This window comes from Heterocephalus glaber, unplaced genomic scaffold (assembly GCF_053883595.1).
Source record: "Heterocephalus glaber isolate CG9 unplaced genomic scaffold, H.glaber_assembly_v1.0 deba00001600, whole genome shotgun sequence".
Lineage (NCBI taxonomy): Eukaryota > Metazoa > Chordata > Mammalia > Rodentia > Bathyergidae > Heterocephalus > Heterocephalus glaber.
The window spans coordinates 27,511,737-27,527,742 of NW_028258372.1; the positions used below are offsets into that span (position 1 = coordinate 27,511,737).

The following is a 16,006-nucleotide window of genomic DNA, read 5'->3' on the forward strand; positions in this document are numbered from 1 at the left end:
TGTAATTACCAGCCTCAACTGATGGAACTGCAGGGAAAAAAGGCAGGAGTGAAATTTTAAATATGCTTTCTTCCTACTAAGCTATTAGGAGCTCTATATGAGAGGATAGTATATAAGAATATCACGTAATCAGGTTTCCATTTTTGAACAAAGAATTACTCTGACAGCTGTGTGGAGAGGAAATTGATCTGACCTGAGACTGGAGGCAGAGAGATGTATCCCAATTAATATATGGACATTTTCTGAGATGAGAGCGCAAGGCTTGGAACTAGAAGAAATGAAAGTATAAAGGGGTGGGGGAGAAAAGGGAAGGAGAGGAAGAGGGAGACAGAGCAAGAGAAACAAAGTATTGCAAGAATTTTGTGGAATGAATGCAGTGTGGTCACAGGAAGAGGAAGAAGGTCAGGGTGTGGCATCATAGAAACCAAGAGAAGAGAGTTTCCAAAGGCTATAGAAGGGACTTTTAAAGCAATTATCTTCTGGGTGACAAGAAATGATAAGCCCTTTGATCTGGCAATTTTCCATCCATTATTTTTTAATTCTTTTATGGGTACATTTTAGGTATACAATACGTTTACATTTATCACTGGGTGGTTGTATCTGTGCATGATGTATCTTGGTTCTTATTTTTTTCCCCATTACCTGCATGCCCTTCACCCCCTCCACCCTTCCGTATTTACACAGATTTCATTTCCATTTTTTTTTCTTTTCTCATAATTTTTCTTTCCCTTCTTCCCTTTCTCCTTCCTCTCCCACTACCCCTACACCTTTGGACCTTTTCTTCCTATTTCAGATTATCAATTATTCATTTTAATCATTTTAATCCTTATTTACACTTTCAGTTTCTCACAGTAGAGAAACTATTTGGTATTTACACGTGTGTCCTTTTTATTTTACTTAAAAGTATGATCTCAATATGCTTCCATTTAGCTATAAATGACTCTAGTTTCTCATTCTTTATGGCTGAGTAGTACTCCATTTTATAAAAAATACCACATCTTCTTTATGCAGTTTCCAGTTGATGGGCACTTGGGCTGTTTCCAAGCTTTAACTATTACAAACTGTGCTGCTATAATTTTAAGACTGATGGAAGAAGATAGCAACATGGGACTGAAAGCCTTGCTACAGTGTCCCAAATATTAGATGATAGACTAATAAGGAAGAGGGAGTTACTCTAAAGTTAAAGGAAGAAATGAATATTTGTTAAATTTATTATGTACTATATGCTAAGCACATTGTATTTTCTGTGAAACAAAACCACCATCACTTTCTTCTTATTTTCTACATTACAAATAATGCAATCTGGCTTTATAGAATTTAAGGAAAGTTTTTCATTGATTGAATAATAATTTCTTCATTAATATTGAGAATCTTTCTCCTAGTACATGCAGACAGCTAAATATGCATAACACATATTTGAGGTGAAGAAGTTACCGCATAAAAAGAAAAAGCATTGAATTATTTAATTCCAATTTTCCAAATCACCTTCTCAGTGTGAAACAAGAACTAAAAGGATACAGATGTGATTCAGAAAGCCATTTGGCAGGCCATGGCAGATCAGAGAGTCATCACGAAATCCAGAACGCTTAGATGATTGTTGGGCTTTGTGCTTTGTCCCTTGTATTAAACATAGTTGTAGGTGGTAGTGCTTGAGAAGGGAACCCCTTTCACGTTTAAGCTTCAGTGAAAAAGGGAGTCAGCAGCCCAACTGAGGCTCTATGTAGCTTTGCCACGAAAGGAACAACAGAGACAGATGGGCCTCAGAAAGACTGACAGAAAAGCCAAGCCCTTCCTTAAGTCTATAGTGTGAAAGGCAAAGGATCGCAGTGACTCGAATGTAAACATCAGGAAGATGCAGTGTGGCTTGTGCAGCTGTGTCCTGAAGTCTGATTCTAGACAGACTTCAGTAGGGGCAGCCCCTCCACAGGGTCTGAGCAACACAGCTGGAGTTCCACCAACAGATCACTTACGACTGAGTGGCACTTACAAAATCCATGCTGGATCTAGAATCAGCCTATGAGGAAGGAGAGAAAATCCTACGGAGGTATTTTATAGCTAATGCAGTGGTGATACAGACTATATTTGAGTTTTAGATTGAGAACAAATGTAACTTAGAGTTTAGACTAACTTCCTGAAATACAAATAAATGGATCAAGGTCAAGCTACAATATTTCGGAAAAAATTGTTATTTTTTCACATCTGAGGAATAACTTTCAAAATCATATGGATCATGTCTTGTTACATTTCTTTTTTATCATTATATTGTATAATTTAAATGTTACATTTCTTTTTTCTGAGAAGAAAATCATACTAGAGCTCCTACTAGTAAAGTAGTAGGGAAGCTGGGAAGGGTGAAGGAAGGATAGAATAAACACTTTTAAATCACTGAAGAAAATGAGAAAAACTGCTAATTTATTGCTGAGGGAGTCCATGTAATTCAGGTTTGAGGCTATATTGCATATGTCATAAATTTAAAAAGTGGGTTATCTTCAGGCAACTTTTTATGTCACACACACTTTGTCATATATATATAATATATAAATAGATATATTCTATAATGTATCTATTAATTAAGTATTAGATGTTAATTATGTTAAATCAAAGTGCTAGCATAGTGAACAAAACACAAACTTTGTCTCTGAGGGGATATCTGTTGCAAAAGAGAGAAAGACAGAAAAGAGACAACAACAGACAGAAAGACAGAAAGAGGGAAAGAGAGACATATAAACAAAAATATGCATTAAGTCCTAATTGAGGAATATAGAATTCAGAAAGACAGTTCCTAAATTTTTTTGAAAGGAAAAGGAATTTAGAAAAGCTTTCAGGAAAGGAGATAACATTTCAACTAAATCCCAGCAAATAAGAAGAGAAAACAGGCTAAATATATTTTAGAGAAAATAATCACTAAGATGGAGTAATGTGAATTTTTAAATTTGGTTTTACATTGCCATAGTCCTTTTTTTGAGTTGGGGGGAATGACACTTTCTTTCAATATTATGTGTGTTGAAAGTAACCCTATACAGACATGTTCACTAATCTTCAAAGCCATTTTGATCTTCCTTTCAACTATACTTGTATTGTTAGTCTAAAAAGTTTCATAAAGACAAAAACAGAAAATTCATGTGTATATGTTATGCTATCATAAGTATTATATATTTATTATTGGCAAATGGGGTTATCTCCATAAAAAACTAAATTATACAGAATGCCTATTTACCTGATCACTGTATTAAAAAGTGTCACCCAGAGAATTTACATTTATGCTATTGCTATTGATTCTACCTAAATCATAAAGTTAATGTTAAGTAATTTCATTCACTAAGTCAGAAATCTGAGACAAGATGTAATTTTGACACTTTCTTAACATCAGCACCACTTTTATAAAATAAAATGCTGAAATTATAGCCAGAGGATATGTTTTCAAACTTGGTGAGATGAAGTAGATGACATTTCAAAAACAACCCTTAAACATTGAACTAGTCACAGAATTCAAGGCTACCAAAATTAACATTCCATGGTTTCATTCATCAGCAAGTACTGGTGGAGGCCTCTTTACACACACAATATAAACCTATTCATACCAGCAGCTTAAGATACTTAAGTCTGCCAAGTTTCACAGGTGCTGCCTGCGGAGAATGTCCCAATAGTCAGCCACTCCTCCCTTGCAAAAGACAAATCTCCATTCACAAGAGACCAAAAACTTACAGAGAGGCTATGTTTTAAGATCTTTGAAGCCAATTCAATTTAGAGCATGAGCAGTTGTAGCTCCTCTTAATAACAGGTGCAGAATGATACACTGACTCTCTTATAAATATTCTTGAAAAAATCACCCCCATTTAGCATTTTAATGTCGTGTTTCTTTAAATAATTCCTGCTTTTCTGTAACAACTCTTACAGACTGCATCCAATTTATTTTACTGATGAAAATATCTAATGCCAATTGATCTGTTGTTCTGTGCAAATTTTGCCACTAAAATATTGATATATTTTTATAGATTTGATAGTGCTCACATAATGGGGAAAATTCCATTTTCTTCATATATTCTAAATCCCTGTATCTCTTGGCTATTTTGACAGAAATGAAGATGATTTTATGCCTGAGATTTGAATACATACTTCTTCACTGAGACCCCATGTTTGGATACATCTGTCAGCAGTGCAGTGGCAAGGAAAATACACAATGGAGTAAATTCGAGACTTACTTCCATAACTTACTAACTGAACAACTACTAAAATATCACTTAATATTTTAATCTTCACTTTCCTGTGAAGTTGAATAATAAATCCTGATTTATACATCTCAGAGAGTTCATGTGAGGATAGAGTAAGATATCATTTATTAAAAATATGAATGAAAGTATGAAATACAAGAACAAGAGCCATGTAGAAAGGAATATCAAAATATAAAGAGATTTTTCTCAGAAGAAAATATAGGACAAACTCAAGTATGTAATTGGTAAAGATTTCTTAGGATTTGAATACATTACCTACAGAAGAAAAAGATTTATAACTTAAGACTTCAACAGAATTAAAAAGATCTCTTCAAAATACATCATTAAGGAAATGAAATAGCAAGTCATCCTCTAGAACACAAAATTTATAATTCTTTTGTCTGAGAAAATACTTAAATGGAAATATGCAAAGAAATACTACACCTAATAATAAGAAAACAGCTCAATAAAACTGCACAAAGTGTTTGAGCCAACATTTTACAGAACATCATAAATAGAAGGTCAAGAAGCGCTTCAAGTAATATTTTAACATAATCAGCTATAGTAAAAGGAAATTTCAGTGCCATTCTATTCAAAAATTGGAAAATGTAAGAATTTAGATGTGGCTGGATCTAAAACAGTGCTATTTTAAAACTTTTTTTACATATTTAACATTGGAAAAATGATAGGGGTTTGTTCTATTTTTTTTCTTACTAATTCTATGTTAATATATATGTGTTGATCTTTGTTTTAACAGAAGTTGCCATGTGACAAAAGTGGTGAGTGACCTTGAATGTTTAATTTGAGTGCAATTTTGTTTGTATTTTAATAGAACCGAAGGCAAAGCCTTTCAAAAATAGTTTTATACTTAGGAAAATGTTAATTCTAAATGCAAAATTTTAAAATATGGGACTAAAGTACTTTTAAGACAATTTAATCTAAATGTCAAAAACTTCACTTTATGTTTCATGAATGAATTCTATAAAGAAAAAATGACCTTTCTGGACTAAGGAACCTGAGATTAAAGACCCTGGAATAAGCCTGAATAATTGTTATCACAAAAAAGTTTTCTCATAAACCAGGAGTAAATTTTATTTTTGCTTTTCAAGACTTTAGAATTTTTTCTTGAATAGTCTGTGTCATGTGAGTAAAGAAAAATAAAGGAAAGAGGTTTGCTAACCCCTTTCCTATTTAACCCATTTCACATTTGCCCACAAAACACTCACGGGTGGCATTTGCTACTACAGCATTTACTCCAGGATAGCTTGCTATTTTCAGGAACGAATTTACTCCCTGCATTTGGTATGAAATATCCCACTGTCATTATTACTATTTTCCCATTGTTTTCCTATATCCATAGTCTTTGGAAACAAAATATATCATTCTGTTTGTAGCATGCTATTTTTTTTGTAGCAGTATTTCCATTTACAAAGTATTGTAATTTTAGATTGTTGAAAATGTCACATCCTAGAAATCACAATATTTGCACTGCTACATTTCGATCAGAGACAAATTCTATTTAGAAATAAGATAATTGAAAACCAGTCAGATTTGCTTCAACCTCAGTCTGTGTTTATGTAAAGTTACATGAAGGCTGGCAGGGAGATGCCCTTTTTTTTTCTAAATGGGAGAAAAATAAAACTGATTTACAAGAAACTTTCTACTGGGCTTCGTTGTTTTGTTTTGGTTTTTTTCCTGTGCTGGTGATGAACCCAGGGCCTAATGCATAGTAGGCAAAAGCTCTACAACTGAGCCCCACCCCAGGAAGATTTCAATAAAATAAATTACTTTAAATCTATAGAAATGGACAAAGGTTTAGAAGAAGATAAAAGACAGGGAACCTATAGGCTCATTTGGTTATCTTTCCAAAGTTTCAGGCTAATATAGGATAGTAGTTTTGGTGGGTAAATCTAATAGTGTAAGACTCATCCTCATGGCAGACAAGCTACCTCTAGCATTGTAAGGTTGCCTGTTCCACTGGCCATGTCCATGTAATTCAACTTGGTTAAGACAAAACAGACCATACTATAGAGAAAATAGATCAGGGGAGGGAAGGAAAATGTGATACTGTTGGGTAACTCTTTTACCCATGATGCTGTTCAGTGCTCAAGACTGGAGCTTACAATGAGAATATAGTTTTTGCATTTTCCCAAGGAATATTGAAGAAAGACAAGGAATCAGTACCTTTATGTATATGGAAATAGTAGAAGAATGTTCCAAAGGACTGCTTCAAAAAGCAATATCCTAACACTGGAATAGTCGTTGCACCTTTATATGACATGCTAGAGTAAAATTTGAAAGTATTTAATGAATGAATAGTATAGCATGGAAACCAACCCATCAAAATGAACACTCAGAATATCAGAACATAGGGTGCTGCTATGCCGCTGTATCCTGTCTCTAGCTGAGTATCAGTACTGTGGTATACCACCAACGATGTCAAATCATTTTAATCAAGCATCAAGAAGGAAAGTAATACCTTTGATCAAGTGGTCTTTCTGCCTCACAAATTCATGCAAGGAGCATGATTCCTGTCTTTCTTGTTGGTTGTTCATGTCCAACAAAATGAGTAAAGGAGTTTTAGGGAGAAAAATTCTATTTGTTAGATGGATGCTAAAAGAGACACTCAAGACCCGTGAAATAATTCACTAGCAGAAGTACCATGAAAATGTGTTAAGTATATTCCAGGAGAGATCAGTGTGAATTATTCCTTTTTTTAAAAAATAACAATCTTGCTACTCTGAGTGTGCAGTGTCATGCTACTGTGTGCTATGTGGTACATCAAGATTGCAGGTGCCCTAAAATATTTGTCATGAAATATCCTATGGCCTTGCCTCTATGTGGTCATTTTATTTTCCAATCATATTTATATTTATTTTTAAATGACATTTTGCATTATTTTTCATTTTCAAATTATATTGGGTTGTCAACACAAGTTGCCTTGCATAGTTTTCTTTAGCCTGCAAAAAATGTAAATAACATTTCTGACCACTTAACTATTAGAAAAAAATCTAACCTGTTGGTATATCTCATCTGGATACTTTTCAAAATGAGTATTTGTCATTTATTCCTATAATTTGTTGAACACTCCTAATTAATAAGCTGACCACATTTCTTACTACAATACAATTCATGAGGAGTCTATTTCTTGAGAACTAGGTTCAATTATACCTAGGGCTTTTAACAGGCTTTCCACTCTGCCTGTAATTATTTCCCCAAATGGATATATAGCTGATTGCACCCTCACTTCCTTCAGGACTTTGCTGATAATTTCAATTAAGACTGTATCTACATAGGATCCAGTCAACCACTACTGATATATATCTAATGGAAACAGAATCACTATGTCAGAGACATGCGCACTCCCACATTTACTGCAACATTATTCACAATAGCCAAGAAATGGAAAAAACCTTTATGTCCATCAACTAGTAAATGAATAAAGAAAATGGGGTACCTATAATAATGGAATCTTACTCACCAATAAAAAATAATGAATCTTATCATTTGTGAGAACATGGATAGAACTGGAAATCATTATGTTGAGCAAAATAAAGCAAGTACAGAAAGACAAGTAACCAATTGTCACTTGATCTTAAAAAGCTGATAACGTAGAAGTTGAAAAGAGCCTGGTGATCAGCAGAGGGAGAGGAGAGAGGAGGTGGTGTGGGGAAAGGCTGATGGATTGGCACTGAGGTGGCTCAGAAATGAGATGTTCTGGTGTGCTGAGGCACGGGTGTGTTTGGGTAGAACAATAATGTGCTGTACATTTCAAAAAGCTAAAAGGAAAGATTTGGGATTTTTTTCCCATAAAGAAATGATAAATGTTTGAGGAAATGTGTATGTTTAACCTGACTTAAACTTTATACAATATATACATGTAACAGAACATAATATGTTAATGTTGCCCCACTATTAAGAAATTTGTTTTGTTCTTATAAGTCGAAAGTTAATTAAAAATAAAAAACTGTATACCTAGAACTCCTGATATTCCCTATCTTCTTTCTATTTTTTTTGCCATAGCATTCACCACTTTCTAAACTAATACATATTTTGCTTGTCTTCTTGACTTACTGAGACAATTACTCCAAGTATTACTCCAATACATCACATATAATTTGTATATATTAAGCCGATGCACCTTCTTCACCTATAAATGGCATTAAATATTTATTGGTTGAATGAAAGAATAAATAGTTGAAATTTCTAAGTAATTTCTTTATTTTCTCTTCTTTAAGAATTAAGGCATTTAATATTACAAATTTTAGTTCAATTTTAGAATTTTTAGTGTTCTCTGAGGTACTTCTATTAAATAATCTCCTTTGAATTGTTTTCTTTAGAATTTGAAATTTCCCTTCAGATTTTCTTTGGTTTAAGAATTAACTAAGGCAGAGCTTTTCATTTCCAATCAGGTAAGAATTTTACTTTTGAAAATTGTACTTTAAAAATTTCACTATACCATGTTACTCTACTAGGTTGTGATAGAAGAAAATGGCTTAAAACTCTACTTTAAAAAATCTTTTTCGATATCTGGATTTTAACCACTGTTGGAGTATTTGTGTACTCTGTTCTTCATAGTGCGTAGCTCATTTGAATTCTACAATCACAAAACAAATAGTTATATACACTGAAGTCTATTTCTACAGTTTGTAAGATTTTCTACACTATTTCAATTACTATGGCATCATTCATTAACAATAGCAATATTCATATAAAAGATATATCTTTGAATTTTAATAATGACTAAGATTTTCCATATACAGTTTAGTTGTCATAATAATCCTGTAAGGTAAGTACTCTTATTATTCACACTCTACAAATAGGAAACCAAGATAAAGAAATATAAATTCCAGTGGTTACTCAGCAGTGCAGCCAGGAATCTCCTAGAATGTTATTTAATTGCCTTACAAGAGATTTTAATATTTGATGATGCTGGGTTACTGTAACTTTCCCTCTTTAAAATAATACTACTTTTCCTTGCTTATTATTCCAGATTAAATTTTCTTTATTAATGTTCTTTATTAGATGAATATTTAAGTATTAATTTAATATGATATAATCATATTAAATTAATATGTTTTAATCATAATATAATATGATTTTGGTGGGTACTATTCAATGACAATATTACCTTTATAAGTCTTATCAGTGCATATTGGTAATACAGAATGATGGGTTTAATTGTGACACCATGAATATATGAACATAACATGCCTGGTCTATCCACTCCCCATTATCCTCTCTTACCCTCCCTTCCTCCAGTCCTCTATCCTTGATTTGCTCTCATAGTCTCCCTTCTATTTGCATGTCATTTGTAGTTGTCAACTCTGAAAACAGACATGTGAGATGTCTGTTCCCTTTTCCCATAGAAACATTAAGTGAGGTCTTAAAATGTGCCAAATTTTTAAGCTCCTTGATGAATGAGGAAGAAATGAAATGCTCATTTAAAATGATTGACATTAATTCAGAAATCATTGCACAATATAATTTTGTTCAATAATTAGTCAGTCTTGTTGGTCATTTTTGTTTCCCTTTGGGCTCAAGTCTTCCAAGAATATTGCTTTCTGTCTCTCCATCATTTTGTCTGTGTGTCACTGTCTGTTTCTGTCTCTTTCAGAAACCAATTTTCTTTTTTTGGCAATTCTATTATACATATTATTTTTTCTCTCCCCCGTGCCTTTCATGACTCTTACATTTTTGGTAAATTATACCCCCCATTCTTTATTTGAACTACTGGATCAGCTTCTTTTGATAAATCAATTCAATTTTCTGCAATCGTCTGCTCCATTTGTTTTAGATTTAAATTTAGTAATCTTATTTATACCTCCTCACTTTTCTGTCTGATTTATTCCATGACTCAGTGCCTGTTCATGGATTCAATAGCCTCTCATATTTCTTAGAGGTGAAGGTTTAGGTGGAGCTTACAGCCCTTCTCTATCAAACAGGGTGAACTTGGAAAATATCATGGTGCATAGACAAGAACCCAAGCTTGCTGGCCAGATTCCCTGAAGTTTAATCCAAACTACCACCACTCCCTGATTAATTTGGGACAAGTTCTTTAAAATTTAAACTTAAGTGTCCTCAATTCTAAATATGAATAATAGGACATACTATCTACCTTGTAACATTCCACTAAATGAAGACAAGCAAGTGAAGCACTTGAAACATTTTTTGATACATAGTTTTTGCTAAATACATGTTAGCCAGTGAACTAACCAATCCTGCCATTTCTCATTAGGGCATTCAATTCAAAGAATCATCTTTTACCATGGTATGCCTGTGGCTCTGCACATTGATGATTGCACCAAACGACCTATTTGGCTCTTAGGTAGATATTTCACTTGGTGTGATAAAGTTTGAATTGGCCCGCTTTGCCTATCTTTCTGTTTGTGATCTGTGGGATATTTTTCACAAAAACTGTTCATTCTTGCATATTGATTAAACAACTTCAAGTAGTGATATAATTTTGTCCAAGGTAATTTAGAAGAAATCATCTAAGAAAAAATCATGTATTTAGATCATAATCCCATAAAATTCTTTTATTTTAAGTATATAATTGAAGATACACACATTTATGAATGTGTAATGCTTCCTATTGATAAGCTTTCTTTGTGTTCTTACTATTTTGTTTTTAGATTTGTTTATAGCTAACTTTCCTGCTTTTATGAACTAATTTTATTTCAACTCAATAAAAAATATTACCACAGACTTGATCTTCTTTGTTTCCTTTGAGAAACCTACAAGAAGTCTTCCTGCTGGGTTTAATAGAACAACCACAACAAACTGACCTTCATTTTCTCCTGTGTTTTTTGGTCACATCAATGTTCTTTTGTGGTATTCTATTTGTTGCTGTCTGAAGTACATCTAGATTGTGAGATAGAGGATTTTTATTTCAATTGGCATTGATTTTTTGAAATGTATTCATTCGCTTTATAACTTGTAGCAGCTGCCTTAATTGGAGTATTTCAAAGAGGTTTTTTTTCAGTATTCAGGCTTTGTGGCAGTATATATCTCGGTATTATTTTGTTTTTACCTCCTTGATTCACAAAGCCATTTGCCTTGAGAAAATGACATCTTGGTTTAAGACTCAAGGAACATCAATTGATTTCAGTTTTATATTATTTTAATGACTTAGTATATATATATATATATATATGTCTGTCACAGAAATACATGTATCTGTGAGGACATAATGATGTCTTTCATCTTCTATATGAAGATTATAAACATGCTAGGAAGACTATAGATTCCACACTTGTGTCTTAATCATTCTATGAAAATAAGCATTAGATTAAGTGTAAATCCTACTCAAGATCTTTCCATACTGAATTGACTATGTTTGAATAGAAAAATGTGCTATTTGAAATATTTATTTTCTAACCTTTAGTATATCATCAGATTGTTTCTTATTAATACTTTGAGAATGGGAAGAAGTTCAGGAAAGATGTTGTTTATTAAACTAGTGACAGTTTTAATATAACTAATTTTATCTACACACATTGAAGATGCTAATATATTTTCTATGAAAGCTGACATAAGGATAGTATTTCATAGCATAGGAGAAACTATTTTGAATTATTACTCTTTTATGAATATATTCTTACATTTTTGATGAGCAAGATATTTTAAAATTCTACTCAAATTTATCAATCAATATTCAATATCATGGAGTTTTCCTTTGGCACAATATTTTAAGGAGTAGTGTTCAGGAGAAAAGTTCGTGGATAATTTTATACTTCTGTTATATAAAATGGGATTCTGTTCTGAGATAATGAAGTTATACATCATCAGAATAGAAAATGATACTCAGCTTCCTATTTATTTGGTGATTTAATAGGTTTCTTCCAAAACATAAATAAAGTTATTTAGAAGTGATTCAAATAGAATTACTGATTGAAACTCAGCTCTAACTTAACTATATTTAAATATTGAAAGTTCATTTTTTAAAAAACTTTTAATATCAATAATACTATAAGATTTAAAGAAAAATTAATGTCCTCAGTTGTATACTCTATAAGTTCATAATTATGGCTATGTAGAAATTTTTGATGGATAAAATGATATCAACAAATAATTTGTTTATAACCTTGTACTCCATCACATTTTCTGACATATAATTTCATGTATGAACTAACTCTCAAAACAAAAATTGCACTTAAGCTACCATCCATCTCTGAAAAGAATACAACAAAAACCTAGAAGATTCAGTTTCTAAAAAATGTGAGAAAATTTGTTTAAATAAGGAATCAGCTTTAATTTGCAGAAACATATTGTGTTATAGCTTCCCTGGGATAAAGTAGTGTGAAGTCTGGGTTCATATGAGAATCAATAAAAGAATAATTTGCAAAGATTGGTATCCAGCAGTAGGACACAACTAAAGTTGCTGAGAAAGCAAGGGTCTTTTAAAACTCACATCCAGCTAAAGGTAATTAGCAACTGTCTTAGTTTGATTAATGTGGCTATATTATAACTGAAGACACTTAGAGAATTATTGAAGATTGGATGAAAAAGATGATGTGACACTAGTTTGCAATGTGTACTCTTTGGGAAGTTAACAAGGCCTTCTGGAAGCAAGAACATTTGTTCTGTAAATGTCTTGTTCAAATAAATATAACTGCCTTTTCCAATTCTAAAACAATAGAGTACAGTATTTGACATGCTCCAAGAAGGGTTTATGTAATCATGAGTCTTCAAATTTGTTTAGCCATGACTCCTTTTCAAAAATGTATGGATTTAGATACTCATTTTGAAAACAAACAATAATACCTTCCAAGTCACTTAGCAGCATATAATGAAGAGTTATCATCAATTCTTTAGTGCAGAGAAAATGAGAACTGGTAACAAAACCCTCATGTGCAGGAACCTATGGATACTGTGAAAGAAAAACACACTAATTCTGGTTGTTCAAACAAGTTTCTTACTTCCAATATGCTGGAGAAGGGAGATTTGATAATCTTAACATTACAGAGTTTATTTCTAAGTTTTTTCTTCAATAAAGACTTGTTTTCATTCAAGTAAATTAACATAAATGTTGTGATAGGTCGATCTGTCTGTAAACTCTCTGTTCCCAAATCCATCATTTAGCTGACTATTTTACTGACTTAACCATGAAAAAAATAGTATTCCAGAGTGACCTTCTTAATCATTCTTTGAAGACTGTTCTTATTGTGAAGAAGACATAGTGTGAGCCGCTGAACTGACATTTGCACAGTTAACCAAGTGGAAAACAAAAAGAACAATCCTCTTTTATTTGGAATATGTTTATGCTCAAGACAACTCCCTTTGCTCTTGATTTACTTCTCTCCAATAGTAGAATTGTTATGATTAATGAGAGAATGAGATAAAACTGCAAGATTTTCTCTTACCTTCCAAGAAATAATGACATATCATTTGGCACTATTACATGTAGAAACCACACACACACACACACACACACAAATGCATCAGGCCACAAACTTAAAAAAAAAAGACTAATGCCTTTTAGTCTATTATATTATCAAATTCAGCTACCTAAAAATGTGCCTCTCCTGGATATGGGCTGGACATTTTCTTGTTTGTATTCTGGGTTGCAGACAGCATTCACTGGACAGAATGTAAAGGTGGCAAAATCTTTGGCTGCTCTACATTCTTTATTATCACTGAGAAAAAATTTGAAGATGAGAAGAAACACATTATAATCCCAGAAAGTTTTGAATTATTTTATTATTAGCCAGGTGTAGTGGTGCATGCCTATAATATCAGCACTCAGGAGACTGAGGCAGGAGGATCACCATGAATTCGAGGACATCCTGGGCTACACAGTGAATTCAAGTCCAGCCAGGAAAACATAGCAAGATCCTTTCTCAAAAAACCAACTATAGGGCCAGGGATTTAGCTCAGTGGTTCTGGCGCCTGCCTTGCAAGCACAAGGTCCCGAGTTCGATCCCGGGTACCAAAAAAAACTATAGGTAGATTGATACCCAGATAGATGATTGATAGACAGATAGATATAAGTGAATCTGATGGTAACTAACAAAAAATATATTCATGTTACAAATAATTTCAATACTCTGGTTTCTCTTCAGATCATATATACCTTTCACCTTTTACATATAATTTCATAGATAATATTTTGTAAATAACAGATTATGGCTGTTTAAGATCTAATGAAATAAAAGTTCATTAAAAGATTTCTGAGTGTAAGGTCAGACATAGTAGGACAATTATAATGAAAAGCTAAGGATCATTTAGATCCATGCGTGTTGAAATGTCAGCTTCACCAAGAATTTTGTGTGAAGTGACATGAATGAAAAGAAAAATTTGCCCACTTAGAAATTTATTGAAAGGTGCTCTCTGACCAAGGATAGACTATAGACTATAATCACTAGTTACTTTTTTTCTTTTTCTGTTCTCCTGGTTCATTTTAATTAGAATCCACCCTTTAAGATAGTCTTACTAAACTACCAACATGTTTTGTACATCATGTATGTCATTATCTTTATAACATTTTATTTTGGGTATTAAACATATAAAACATTTTGGAGAAATTTCAATAGTATATGAGAAATTGCCTAGACATACAAAATGAAGTTTTCTGTTTGGGAAATAGAAAGTAATCATTTAAGAACTTTCCATACACTGAGTACTGCATTATTGCTGTGTACTTTAAATTTCTCAGTAACTAGTTGAAGATATCTAAACAGTAAAGCCTTTAAATTCACTGCTTAATTATTACTTATACTATGCATGTGAATCATGGAGTGGTTGGTTCTAAAAAAAATGCGTTTTTAAAATAAAGAAAATTAATATCCTAACTTTTTCATACAGTTTCATATAAAATTGGTTTCAACAAAAGTCTCTTGTATTAATATATAAATGACACTTTTAATTAAACCAGAGGATCTGTTATATTAAAGGGTTTAGAGACTATTCTGTATGGTCCCTTTATTAGCTCAAATTCAAGTGTGGCTGTAATGATACAAGTGAAATAATAGTGACTGTAACAATAGGAATCTTATCCCTTCCTGAAATCAATGTACCGCCATAAGCAATCCGGACTAATATGAAGGCTTCACAGAAATCGTTCTCTAATGATCCTAACAAGTTTTATCATGTAATAATTTTTAATACCAGCAGGAAAAATAGAGAAGAGAGATAATATATATGGTAATACCTTGGCTCATGAACGTTTCTGTCTTCTAACAATTTGGTTCCCAAACAGAAGCATTCAGCAAAAATTTGCTTCCATTGGCAAACTCTGCTTCAGGGGACAAATATGACTTTGGCCTTGTCCCCCCGCATCGTGGAACAAATTAAGTTTGTGAACTGAGGTGCCACTGTATTTTCCTTCCTTTAAAGGCCCAATTTAAAAGTTTCATGCGTTCCTCCTATTTACACACATTTGATAAGAATAAGCAATGTGCCTAACCTAGATATAAAGGAGGGTTACAGGTATGAAACTTGTGCTGAGAAAAATCAGGGTTATTTGATTAAAAGAAGAGAGAAAGTAAAGGAAAAAAGATTTGTCATCTATTTTACTAAATCCTTTTGAGGAGATGAAATTGATCTAAAGCATCATTCTCAAGGAGTAATCTATGTAACCTTAGGTATAGATAGGTCCGTGCGAACTGAGGAAGAATACAATCCAGTTGGGAAAGCGAGTCAAAAAAACCAACTCTCATAGAAATTCCAAGACATAATTTACATCTGTGTTGCATTAATATATTTACCAATTGTTCCAAAAACAATGGTAGGTAAAGTACTCCTGGAGGCTATTACAAACCACTACAGTGGCACCAAACTACAGTACATGTAAA

General features: G+C 32.7%; 1 protein-coding gene and 1 long non-coding RNA gene across 9 annotated transcripts in view; one reads left to right on the plus strand and one right to left on the minus strand.

Moving 5' to 3' along the window:
- The window catches only part of LOC106010909 (uncharacterized), a 47,784-nt gene extending 39,343 nt beyond the window's left edge, over window positions 1–8,441 (plus strand). Inside the window, exon 4 of one of the 2 annotated variants that reach the window (XR_001184603.3) lies at window positions 4,078–8,440. This is a non-coding gene — a long non-coding RNA (uncharacterized LOC106010909). Of the gene's footprint in view, window positions 1–4,077 lie in introns of both variants that reach the window. The other variant, XR_015444585.1, reaches the window with a different exon arrangement.
- The window catches only part of Brinp3 (BMP/retinoic acid inducible neural specific 3), a 392,440-nt gene that overhangs the window by 40,272 nt on the left and 336,162 nt on the right, over window positions 1–16,006 (minus strand). The window lies entirely within an intron of this gene.